Source organism: Ictidomys tridecemlineatus, chromosome 10 (assembly GCF_052094955.1).
Source record: "Ictidomys tridecemlineatus isolate mIctTri1 chromosome 10, mIctTri1.hap1, whole genome shotgun sequence".
Lineage (NCBI taxonomy): Eukaryota > Metazoa > Chordata > Mammalia > Rodentia > Sciuridae > Ictidomys > Ictidomys tridecemlineatus.
The window spans coordinates 102,962,828-102,974,171 of NC_135486.1; the positions used below are offsets into that span (position 1 = coordinate 102,962,828).

Here is an 11,344-nt window from a genome sequence, read left to right on the forward strand (position 1 = left end):
ACCGATGAATCTCTGCAGACAGAGCACCAGCACTGACTCCCTGAGAGGCTTTCTCACCCAGACAGTTCCCCTGTTTCTCCACTGGTGCCACTACCCTCTGAAGAAATCTGTAGCCTGGCACATGATCTGTGCTTCTTTAAGGACAGGACCATGTTCCAAGCATCCCTGGATCTCCAAGACCAGTCCTCAGAATACATTAGACACCTGTATATATTTAGAGAATAATGTGTGCATTCTAAGCTAAGCAGATTTTTTTAAAGTGCACTGGATATCAAGTTAGAAAACTTGGGCTTCTTCCATTAAATGTGATGAAAATATTTGAAAACAAAAAATATTTTTAATATCTCTAACCCATTTATTGTTTCTGTAGAAAAAAAATATTGGAAGATGTTGAGAAATAAGGTCTGTTTTTTTTTTAACTTATAGAAAATTTCAGAGAAAACTGCATAAGCAGTCAAAAAACTAGTAAATTGGACTTGAACAAAAAAACCTATTGGCCTTACAAGAATGAAAAGACTATAAAATAAGAAAAAAATTTATACTTCATACATCTGGTAAGTGTACATTTGTGTATATCCAGAATACAGAAGAACTATTAAAACTAAACAAAAAAAGGACCGCTCAATTTTTAAAATGGGTAAAGAATCTGAATAGGAATTTGTCTAACAAAGATAAACAATGGCTAACAAGTACATGGAAATATTGAATATCATTAGTTATCAGGGAAATGCAAATAAAAACCACAATGCAGTGCCACTTCATACCCATTAGGATGACTACTATGGAAAAACACCATGGCACAATGTTGGCAAAGATATTGAGAAATAGAATCTTCAAACATTGCTGATGGGAATATAAAGTGGTTGAGTCACCTTATAAAACAGTCTGGTAGAGTTTCTTATGGCCCATAAATTTCAATCCTAAGTATCTACCCCCCAAAAAAACAGAAGTCAACTCAAAAACACCAATATTCACAGCAGCATGATCATAAAAACCACAAAGTGAAAGTCACTCAAATATCCATCAACTGATAAATGGATAAACAAACTGTAGTGTATCTACATAACAGAACACTATTTAGCAATAAAAGGAATGAAGTTCTGATATGTGCTACCTCAAAAACAGGCTAAAAAACCAGATACAAAGGGCCATATATTGAATGATTACATTTATATATATCATGTCCAAAACAAGTAATTTCACAAAGAGAGAAAGAAGATTCATGCCTACATGGAGCAAGAGTGAGTGGAGACTGACTGCTAAAGGGCATGGGTCTTCTTTGGGTATGACAAATGTGTTTCAGTATTAGATAGCTGGATAGGCACACAACTGTGTGAATATACTAAACCTCAGTGAATTGCAATTTTAAAGAGTGACCTTGATGGTAATGTCAATTATATATCAATAAAGCTGTTATTTTTGAAAATGGCTGCCCAAATCCTATACTAACACCTCTGCACAAGGGTCTGGTTGAATCAATCTGCTTGTGACAGAATAAGCTGTCAGAAGAACACACAATCTATTCAAATCAGAAAATAATCTATGTTCCTACCAATAAATCCCTATTTCAACCAACCATAAAACCAGATCAAAAGTAGACAGAGCAAAGAACAAAAGAGCATGCAATTCAACAATTAGCTGGAAGGTTATAGAATAAAACTAACCAAAGATTGTCTACCCAACTTTCCAATCAAATGATCACTTACTCTGACAGTCTAATTTAAACTTTATGCCTAATATAGAAAGAAACTGTTTCAAATACAGAAAATCCAACCCACTTAATATGTAATAAAGTCTTTTCTTTTTGGGGGGGGTAGTTTTTGATGGACATAATTGCTTTATTTATTTATTTGTTTGTTTGTTTATTTATTTATTTATTTATTGTGGTGCTGATGATCAAACCCAGTGCCTCACACATGCCAGGCAGGTACTCTACACTGACCCATAATTCCAGCCCTGTAATAAGTCTTAATATTTATTTAAATGTAGTATAAAAAGTTTAACAATTGCAGCTAACAGAAGAAATAAAGAAAAAGGCCTTCATTTTTAATTACAAATTCTGTTTAATCCTTCACTTTCCAGGAATATTTTTAGTAGTTTTTGTGGCACAAAGTTAAAGAAATTAACTCATAAGTAAAATGAAAGGCACTGTATAAACAAATTCCTGTACTCCCACAGAAAAGATTCAAAAACCTAAAACTTCAATATTTTAGAAAACAAACAAGATTATATCATTAGCCACAATAAGATAGCAGAAGGAAAAGTCCAGGAAAACCTCATTAATTTGGCCTACTATTGAAAAATCAGTAATTTAAAGTCTGCCTTGATTTAATTTCAGACTATGTATTAAGAAATATTTGCTAGGGGCTGAGGTTGTGGCTCAGCAGTAGAGTGCTTGCCTGGCACATCAGGGCCCTGGGTTCAATCCTCAGCACCTCATATAAAATCAATAAAATAAAGGTATTGTATCCAACTGCAACTAAAAAATAAATATTAAAAAAGAAACAATTTTTAGGCAAAATAAAGTGCAAATAAACTTGCTAGAGTATTATTTAATTGATTTAAAAGTTTCACATGCAAATAACTTCTGCAAAAATAATAATTAAAACAAGTTACATGTATTCTTTAGAATCCTGCATTCTAAAAGAAGTAAAGTGTATAAAATAGAGACTAAAATACTGCTTAAATCTGTTAAATCACTAATTGTTCCATGTCTCTGTTTACTTTGGCTGTGAAAAACTGGTTTAGGAGTCAGAAAAGCTTCCCAGGCAAGTCTCAGACAAAAACTTATTTATTCTACTCAAAGTCTGGCAATCTAATTTTCTGCTTTTATTTTTAAAAATGTGAACCATACAATTATATTTACTTTATTTGGGGGGGGGGTATTTACTTTATCATTATTTTCAAACAACATATTGTGAAAAATATTGCCATGTCTATACTGAGAAACATAAACAGATCTTAAACAAGATCCAGCAGCATACTAAGTTTAAATACTTACTCTGCCCACTAAAAAAAGATTTAAAATACAGGACTTATGTGATTCTAAAAACTAAATAAAATATAGTCCACATCAAAATTTGAAATAAAGTACCATCAAATGTTATGGCAGCAAGTGCCATAGAGTTATGCATATCTAAATTTAAAAGAAACCATGTTAGTCGTCTCTAAATTAAAATGTATACTATTCTCTTTTGCATCTTTAACTTAATAATGACAATATACATCAACCATTGGGAGGTTGAGGCTGAGGCAGGAGGATTCTACATTCAAGGCCAGTCTTAGGAACTTAGTGAGGCCCTAAGCAACTTAGCAAGATTCTGTCTAAAAATTTTAAAAAACATAAACAAAAGGGCTGGGGATGTGTTTCAGTGGTAAAGTGCCCCTAGATTCAATCCCCAGTACTATAAAATTAAACAAAGAAGTAAATAATGATTTGGGTGTCTGTGGATGCCTACCATTTACGTAGGTATTCAGTGCTAAATGAAAACTGGTGAATAAATCGCCAATTGGACCATATTGTCCCAGCCTTGGGTTATTCAGTAAACAAAGTTAATTGAAGTGAAAAAAAAAGCACTCTCAGGAAAGGCAATCTAGATGTACTTAATATATAGTAGACAGTTCAAAGAATAAACAGGAGATCAATGATAAAGTTGTGAATCTGCTTCATGTGAGGTCATCTTTATATGTAACTTTGATTGAAATAAAATGTAAAGCAAACATAAAATTAAAAATCATATTTACATCAGGATGTGATAAAATCTTTGGACAGAAGAGATACACATAATTTTAGAGATGATCACACAATCATATAGTTTACATAACTCATAAAAACTATATTATTACCCAATTATAGAAATAATATTCTGTATGCTATTCAGCCATTGGTATCCCTGTTTGAAAATTGTTAAGAAGTTTATTTTGAAAGTTACTTTAGGCTTTCCTTCAGGTGAATAAAACACAAAAGTACTGCTCTTTGCAGAAGAAAACATTCTGTATTCAAAACAATTATAGCTGGTTTTCAAATCAAGTTTTCAAATATTGCTTTTAATATTTCCTTTTTAGATTTTTTTTTTTCACGGTGGACACAATCTTTTTATTTTATTTCTATGTGGTGCTGAGGATTGAACCCAGTGCCTCATACAGTCCAGGCTAGTGTACTACCACTTGAGCCACATTCCCAACCCTCAAATTTTCATATATTAACAATGAGTTAAAATCAAGGCAAAAGACCTAAAAAGAACTCAATATATTTAAATATTTTCATCATATTAAATGTGTAAGAATATCTGACACGTTTTTACATATTATACTAGTATATTGTTAAGGAAGAGAATTCTTTATGTTAATAAGAATGTTGAATGAAAGAAATCTTTGAATAACACAAGTTTACAGTGGAACACACGTATAATCACAGAAAATCAGGAAACTGAGGCAGGAGAATCACAAGTTCAAGGATAGCCTCAGCAACTTAGCGAGGCCCTGTCTCAAAAAAAAAAAATTAAAATTAAATGTGCTGGGGATCTAATTTACTAGTGAAGTACCCATAAGTTCGATCCCCAGTACCAATAAAACATGTTATCTCAAAAATGTACTTTTTTTCCCTATTGGATTAGCAAAGATTAAAAAGATTAACAAAACTTGGTGTGAGCAAGGGTTTTGAAAATAGAATTCTCATGGACATTGAGGAGGACAGTTTTTACAGATAACAGCTTAGCTATATTTATCAATATATAAAATGTATATAATCTTTGACCTGGCAGTTTTACCTCTAAGAAGATAAGTGAATAAGTATACTATAATCAATATACCATTATTAACAAGAAAGAAAAACAAGTAACAATCTAAATGGTTATGAAAGGAGTAGCTAGATAAAGTATGATGCCTCTAAATAATAGAAAACTAGGCAGGCAAGTCTGGGTTGTAGCTCAGTGGTAGAGCACTTGCCTGGCATGTGTGAAGAACAGGGTTTGATTCTCAACACTGCATATACAAAGGTCTATTGACAACTAAAAAAATAATTTAAAAAAACAAAACTAGGCAGCCAGTAAAATTATCACCCATGATTATGCACATCAGGTTCAACTCCCAAATGGAGATATATATAGAATACTATAAAAATGACCACATAGCTTCATATATAGAGAGAGACTGCTGTGTATTTAAAGTCTTATATATACTTTCATATCCAACAATAAGTTTCCAAAAGTGAGTTAATGGTTGCCATTTCTTTGTGCAGGAGTTGAGGGCTTACTTTTGTCATTATGTTGTTTTATATGGGTAAAAATTTTGCTAATTATTATAATAAAAAATCACAACAAATTTTAAGAGAAAGAAGTGCCTCTATATCACCAAAATTACTTCAAATCTTTTCATCTTCCTATTTAAGAGGAAAGAATTCATTGAATGTTGCAAGTAAATGTAACACAGGATCTCCTTCTCAGAGCCACACTTTAAAATGACAAGATAATAGAAATTAAAATATTAGAGTCAAAGAGATAGGGAAAGACAAACATCACTATTCAAACAGCACACATTATTGGCATCCACCTTACTACCCAGAGGTTGTATGAACTCAAACACTCCTAAAACAATATCCCTTTTACACATTAAGGAAGCAGACTAAAATAATAATAATAATAATAAGAAGAAGAAGAAGAAGAAGAAGAAGAAGAAGAAGAAGAAGAATTAAAGAATTTTTAAAATGTAAAATCATAAAACACTTACCACAGTAAAAATATTTAATTATTTTCCTGTCTTACATTCTTTCATAGTACCTTTATTAAGAAGAAGAAGAAGAAGAAGAAGAAGAAGAAGAAGAAGAAGAAGAAGAAGAAGAAGAAGAAGAAGAAGAAGAATTAAAGAATTTTTAAAATGTAAAATCATAAAACACTTACCACAGTAAAAATATTTAATTATTTTCCTGTCTTACATTCTTTCATAGTACCTTTATTAAGAACCTGAAAAAAAAGTTTGGAGAAGTTAAATAGATTTTAAATGTATACCTTTAATCTGATGTTTATTTCCTTTAGATTTCTGTTTTTCTGGAACTAGACAAAACAGTTCAAAAGTACTCATGGGAAAATAAGCAAGCAAGAATTCCCAGGAATATGAAAAGCAACAAGGGTAAACTAGTTTTAAAAGATATTAAAACTTTTATAAAACAACTAATGTGATACTGATATATGAAGAAAAAGACTAATAGAATACAAAACTCAGAGACACCCCAATACCTCCAAAAGTTAACAATACCATAAGAGATTCAAAGAAGGGCTCTAAAAGCAACAGATGAAAATAATAGACACACAGAAAAAGATAAAGTTGAACCTATGCATCATTCTGAACACCAGAATAAATCCTAATTTGAACATTTAAATGTAAATGTGATACCATAAAAGTACTAAAACAAACCATGGGCAAATTCTAAAAATCTTGGAGGCCTTTCAGTGACTTAAACCCCAGATACCTGGGCTGGGGCTTTAGCTCAGTGGTAGAGTGCTTGCCTAGCACTTGTGAGGCATTGGGTTTGATCCTCAGCACCACATAGAAATAAAGAAATATTTTTTAAAAAATCAAGATACCGTAATGATTAATATAAACTGTAAAATTTAAAGAAAAAAATGTAAGACTTTTGTATATCAAAATATGTGAAGGTAAATAAAAATAAGTGAAAATCTGGGGAAAACTAGAATTGATATTATACAGGGCTAATCTCTCCAATTTACAAATTTCTAGAAATTGATAATGGGAAAAAAGCAACCCAAAACAAAAATGTGAAAAAACTCATTAACAGAGAGTTCACAAGAAAAAAAAATACAATTAGTTTTTAAGCATAATATGCTCAGCCTTATTAATAATGATAGCAATCCACATTAAACTACTCTATATTGATAATTCTCATCTATCAAACTGTTAACAAATTCAAGGGTTGTACACAGTACATTGGAAAGGTGCCAGGAAAAAATAGGAACTCTCTCATACACTGCGATCTGCCCTCTTGTATCTGTGGTATTCAGACTAGATTCAACAATCATAGGTGAAAATATTTTTTTTTAATTGTCATATTGAACACATACCAACTTTTTTGTTGTCACTAGTTCCTAAACAATACAGTGTAATGACTATTTACATGGTATTTTTATTGTATTAGGTCTTCTAAGCAATCTAAAGATGATTTAAAAGTATGTGCAGAAAGTGCATAGGTTATATGCAAATACTATGCTTTTTACATAAGAGACTTAAGCATCCTTGTATTACAGTATCCACAAAGGGGTCCTCAAACCAATCCTCAGTGGATAATGAGGAGCAACTGTACTTGTGGGAGTTTAAAACAGTGCAACACCTAAGAAAAGAAGAATTTAACTAAATTATAAATGCACTGCCCACTGGCACAGCGATTCCACTTCTAGGAATGTATCCCACAGATGTGCTTACACATGTATAAAATGATATGTATACAAGCTGTTTCACCATAGTATGGTCTGTGGTAAAACTAGAAACAACCAAAACACCCACCAGGGGGGGCTGGCTAAGTAAACAAGGCACTTAATAGACACTGTTTAAACACAGCTGTTTTTTTTTAAAAAGTGTTTTTTTATAAGCAAATATTATATTCTTTCTAAATAAATACTAATAGGAAAAAATCTCAAGAGCATATAAAGAAAAAGCCATAGGATAGAATTACTTACATAGTATTCTACATTATATATATATATATATATATATATATATATAGAGAGAGAGAGAGAGAGAGAGAGAGAGAGAGTACATTGGCATTTTCCCTACTATAAAAGGAAACAATTGACATCTATGGGAAATAAATTAAAGGTGGTTATCTAAAAAAGAGGGGTGAAGAGGGGGCAAAGCAGTTGAAAATCACATTTTCCCAAGCATGCCTGTGCCATTTTAACTTTTGAAACATAAGAATATGTTATCTACATTAAAAGAATTTTTAAACATTAAAAAGAATACTTACAGAAAGAAGAGAAAGAGACACCCATAGATAAGACTTAAAACTAAGGTTTAAAGAGATTTTTTTGCTCTGAAATTAGATGCTGAAAAGCAATCTTGGTGTGGTCATTGAAAAAAAAATGCTTTTTTCCTCTTCAATCAAGTTAAAGAATATGATAATCTGTTTTTAAAAATCTATTTGAATGAGTAAGAACTTTGGAAAGGGAAGAAAAGTGTAAAATGAGGAGACTCTAGTATAATGGTTCTCCAAGTACCAGCAGCGTCAGCATCATGTGATAACTTCTTAAAATTAAAATTCTCAGGCTCCCACACAGACTACTGAATCAGAAACTTTGTAGTAGTCCAGCGATCCTGGTAACACCATCAAGTCTGAGAGTCACATATCTTGTCTGGTTCTTCCCACAAGTTCAGGTACACCACCAGTCTGCATTTCAAACAAGTTCCAGGACATAGGACCACACTTGGATAAGCAAAGCTGGAGTCCTCCAGGGGGAAAAAGTTATGTAACCTTCAAACGATTGACTTTCCCATGAAACCTGTCCTCAGTATCAGATGGAAAAAGTTTTTATACAGGCTTCCTAGCCAAGAAATATCATGGAGCTAGTTTCCTACGTAAACTGTGTACACAGAGAACAAATGTTTTCAAATACATTCTTATAAAAACTATAACAACTATGAATCATTGAAATTCAACTTAAGGATGTCTCACTTGAAAAAAATTATAAGTGGACCTACAGACTTACAGAAATAGGGTAAAGAAACAAAAATAATCCATATTCCATAAATTCTGCTTGTGTTGTCTGAACAACTTAACCTCTAACTGCCCACCATGTGCTTTCATGAAAAAGCACCAAGAAGTTTGTTTCCCTGAAACCCTTTTCAAAAAAAAATTGTTCTCATGTTGATGAACACTGGTCTTCCATTTGTTTTACACAAGGAGAAAGATCTGTATAGGAATCTTCTGAATAAAAAATTCTAGCTTAGCAGAGTGCAGCACACACGTCCAGAAGGCAGGCAGCTTTAGAGCAGTGGCACCGCAACGAGATTCAGACCCAAGCTTGAGCCCTCCCTAAGCCCCAGAGCTGCCCCAGACTCCCACCCCGGCTCCCCGATGGCGCTCGTCCATCTGTCCCCAGCCATGCCGCCCAGCCCCAGGACCCGCGCCTTGAGCACCACCCCCCCTCACCTTCCTCTTCCTGGCTCTGCTTGCCACCAACCCGCTGGCCACCACGTTGGTGGAGCTGGAGAAGGCCCTGTCGCTCCTGGGCGCCCGCCAAGGGGGCCATGGGGGGCAGCGACAAGGGCCATGGTGGCCCCAAGCATAAGAGCAGCCGCAGGACGAACCAGCCAGGCAAGTACAGCCAGCTGGTGGTGGAGACCGCAGGCTGGGCGAGCAGAAGCTTGTCGCTGGCGGGCATCTATGCAGAGGACAGGAAGGTGGTGAGGTTCGACCAGCAGAACAGCAGCACCTACCTCAAGTACTTTGTGCAAGCTGGTGCAGAATGACTTGCTACTGCAGGTCAAGGGCACAGGCTCCACCTGCTCCTTCAAGCTCAATTTCCAAAAGCTGGCGGCCAGCTAACGGTGGGCCCCTTTTCAGCGCCTGCTATGCACAAACCCAAGAAGCAGGCAGCATGGCGCCACGTGGACCCCTGACCCACCAAGGGCGCCACAGCCAAGCAAGCACCCGGAAGGCCGCTGACACCAGAACAAGAGCAGCAGCAGCAGCAGCAGCAGCAAGACCAAGAAGGCAGGGGCTGGGAGCAAGAAGTTGAAGAAGGCAGCCAAGCCCAGTGTCCCCAAGGTGCCCAAGGACTGCAAGTGAGCGCCCAGGCCCTACATGCGACAATGTGGAGGGGGACCGTCCCGCTGGGCCAGGACCTCCCCTTCCCTCCCCCCCCGGAGACGCTCTCCCCTCCCCTTCCCAAGTGCTGCAGGGAGATTTTTGAAACAGCCAGAGTGACGCCCTGATTGGCTCTGGCCCTTAGCAATGGCGTCGCCATGGTTACCGCCCCACCCGGCAGCCTATGGGCAGGGCCCTGGTTGGCCAGCAGTCTTCAGCCTCCTGGCCTGGCCCCCTCCCTCTCACCACTTCTGGGCTCGCAACAATTGCTCAGGGTGCAGGGCAGCGCAGCGCTCCCCTACCCCCCAAGCCACAATAAAACATTCTTGACCTTTGCAAAAAAAAAAAAAAAAAAGGATTCTAGTTTATACAGAAAGATTTAGAAGTGCCCCCACCCCCCCACCCCCCCTAGATTCAGACTGACTCAGAGGGCAAGAGTCAAATATTGGTTCTCTTGGCCATTTTAATTTAACTTTAAGTCTTGATCTTAAAGATCCAGCAAAGTCAGTTTCACCTTAAATTAAGAGTACTGGCTTTTAGCTGAAGTCAGGGCTACTTTGGAGTCATTCTGATATGAAGTAAGATGGTAGGCAGAACCTTATCTCAGGGAAGGCAAGGCTCTTTATAAGTCTTAGGTAAAGTTTTCTAGTATTGAAGTTGATCTTTGTTCCTTAAATATTATTTTATAAAATTTACACATATTGTTGCTTGATGTTACATGAATACGAGCTAACAAAATATGATGTTACATTTAAATTCTACCCAGTGTATAGGACTTCATATTTATCTTATTGATAACAGTTCCAGTTATAAAAAATTAAAGTATATAAATAAATCTCCAATATGTTATTCTTATAAGTCTAAAATTACCATGCAACTTTAGTTTGGAGAACATCAGCTTGATATAATGTTTGGTTTGTTGTTGTTGTTGTTATTGTTGTTGTTGTTTGAGTTTCTATCTTAAAGACATATATACCTGGAAAACATGAACACATTTAATATACAAAAAGAGTAATACTACCACAATTACTATTGATGGATTTATATTAATTAAGTTTAGCTCTTAAAAAAATAACATACTATAATATTGCAAAATAACAGTTGTTGTTTAACCACAGTTGTATAATTCTTAATTCCTTCAAGATTACTTGCTCAAAAAACTTACATATATAATCAACTTACACAGACCTTCTTTATCACTTACTGAATCCTATATAGCCAACATAAACAGACCTTCTTTATCACTTGCTTAAATCCTCTTATTTACTTAATCACATACACTCTCTTATCCCAAAGCACATTTTTCTTCTATTAAATCTATACTTAGAACCTTCTCATTTCTCTTTCACATCTGTTAACTCCTTCTTTATTCACACTTTGAAACAATCCTTGTAAATTTCTGAACTTAGGCAAATTATTCCATTTTAATAAGTGATATTTTGTTATTTGAAGTACACAATTAACCCCATCTGTTTATCATTTCATGAAAACATAAACAATGTTTAAGTGTATAGAAGTATACTGTTGTAG

General features: G+C 35.1%; 1 protein-coding gene across 1 annotated transcript in view; it reads right to left on the reverse strand.

Annotated features, from left to right (window-relative positions):
• The window catches only part of LOC120888585 (uncharacterized), a 42,780-nt gene extending 32,936 nt beyond the window's left edge, over positions 1–9,844 (reverse strand). Inside the window, exon 1 of the mRNA XM_078023538.1 lies at positions 9,445–9,844. The gene's annotated coding sequence lies outside the window, so the exon portion shown is untranslated. The remainder of the gene's footprint in view (positions 1–9,444) is intronic.
• Positions 9,845–11,344: the final 1,500 nt, after the last annotated feature.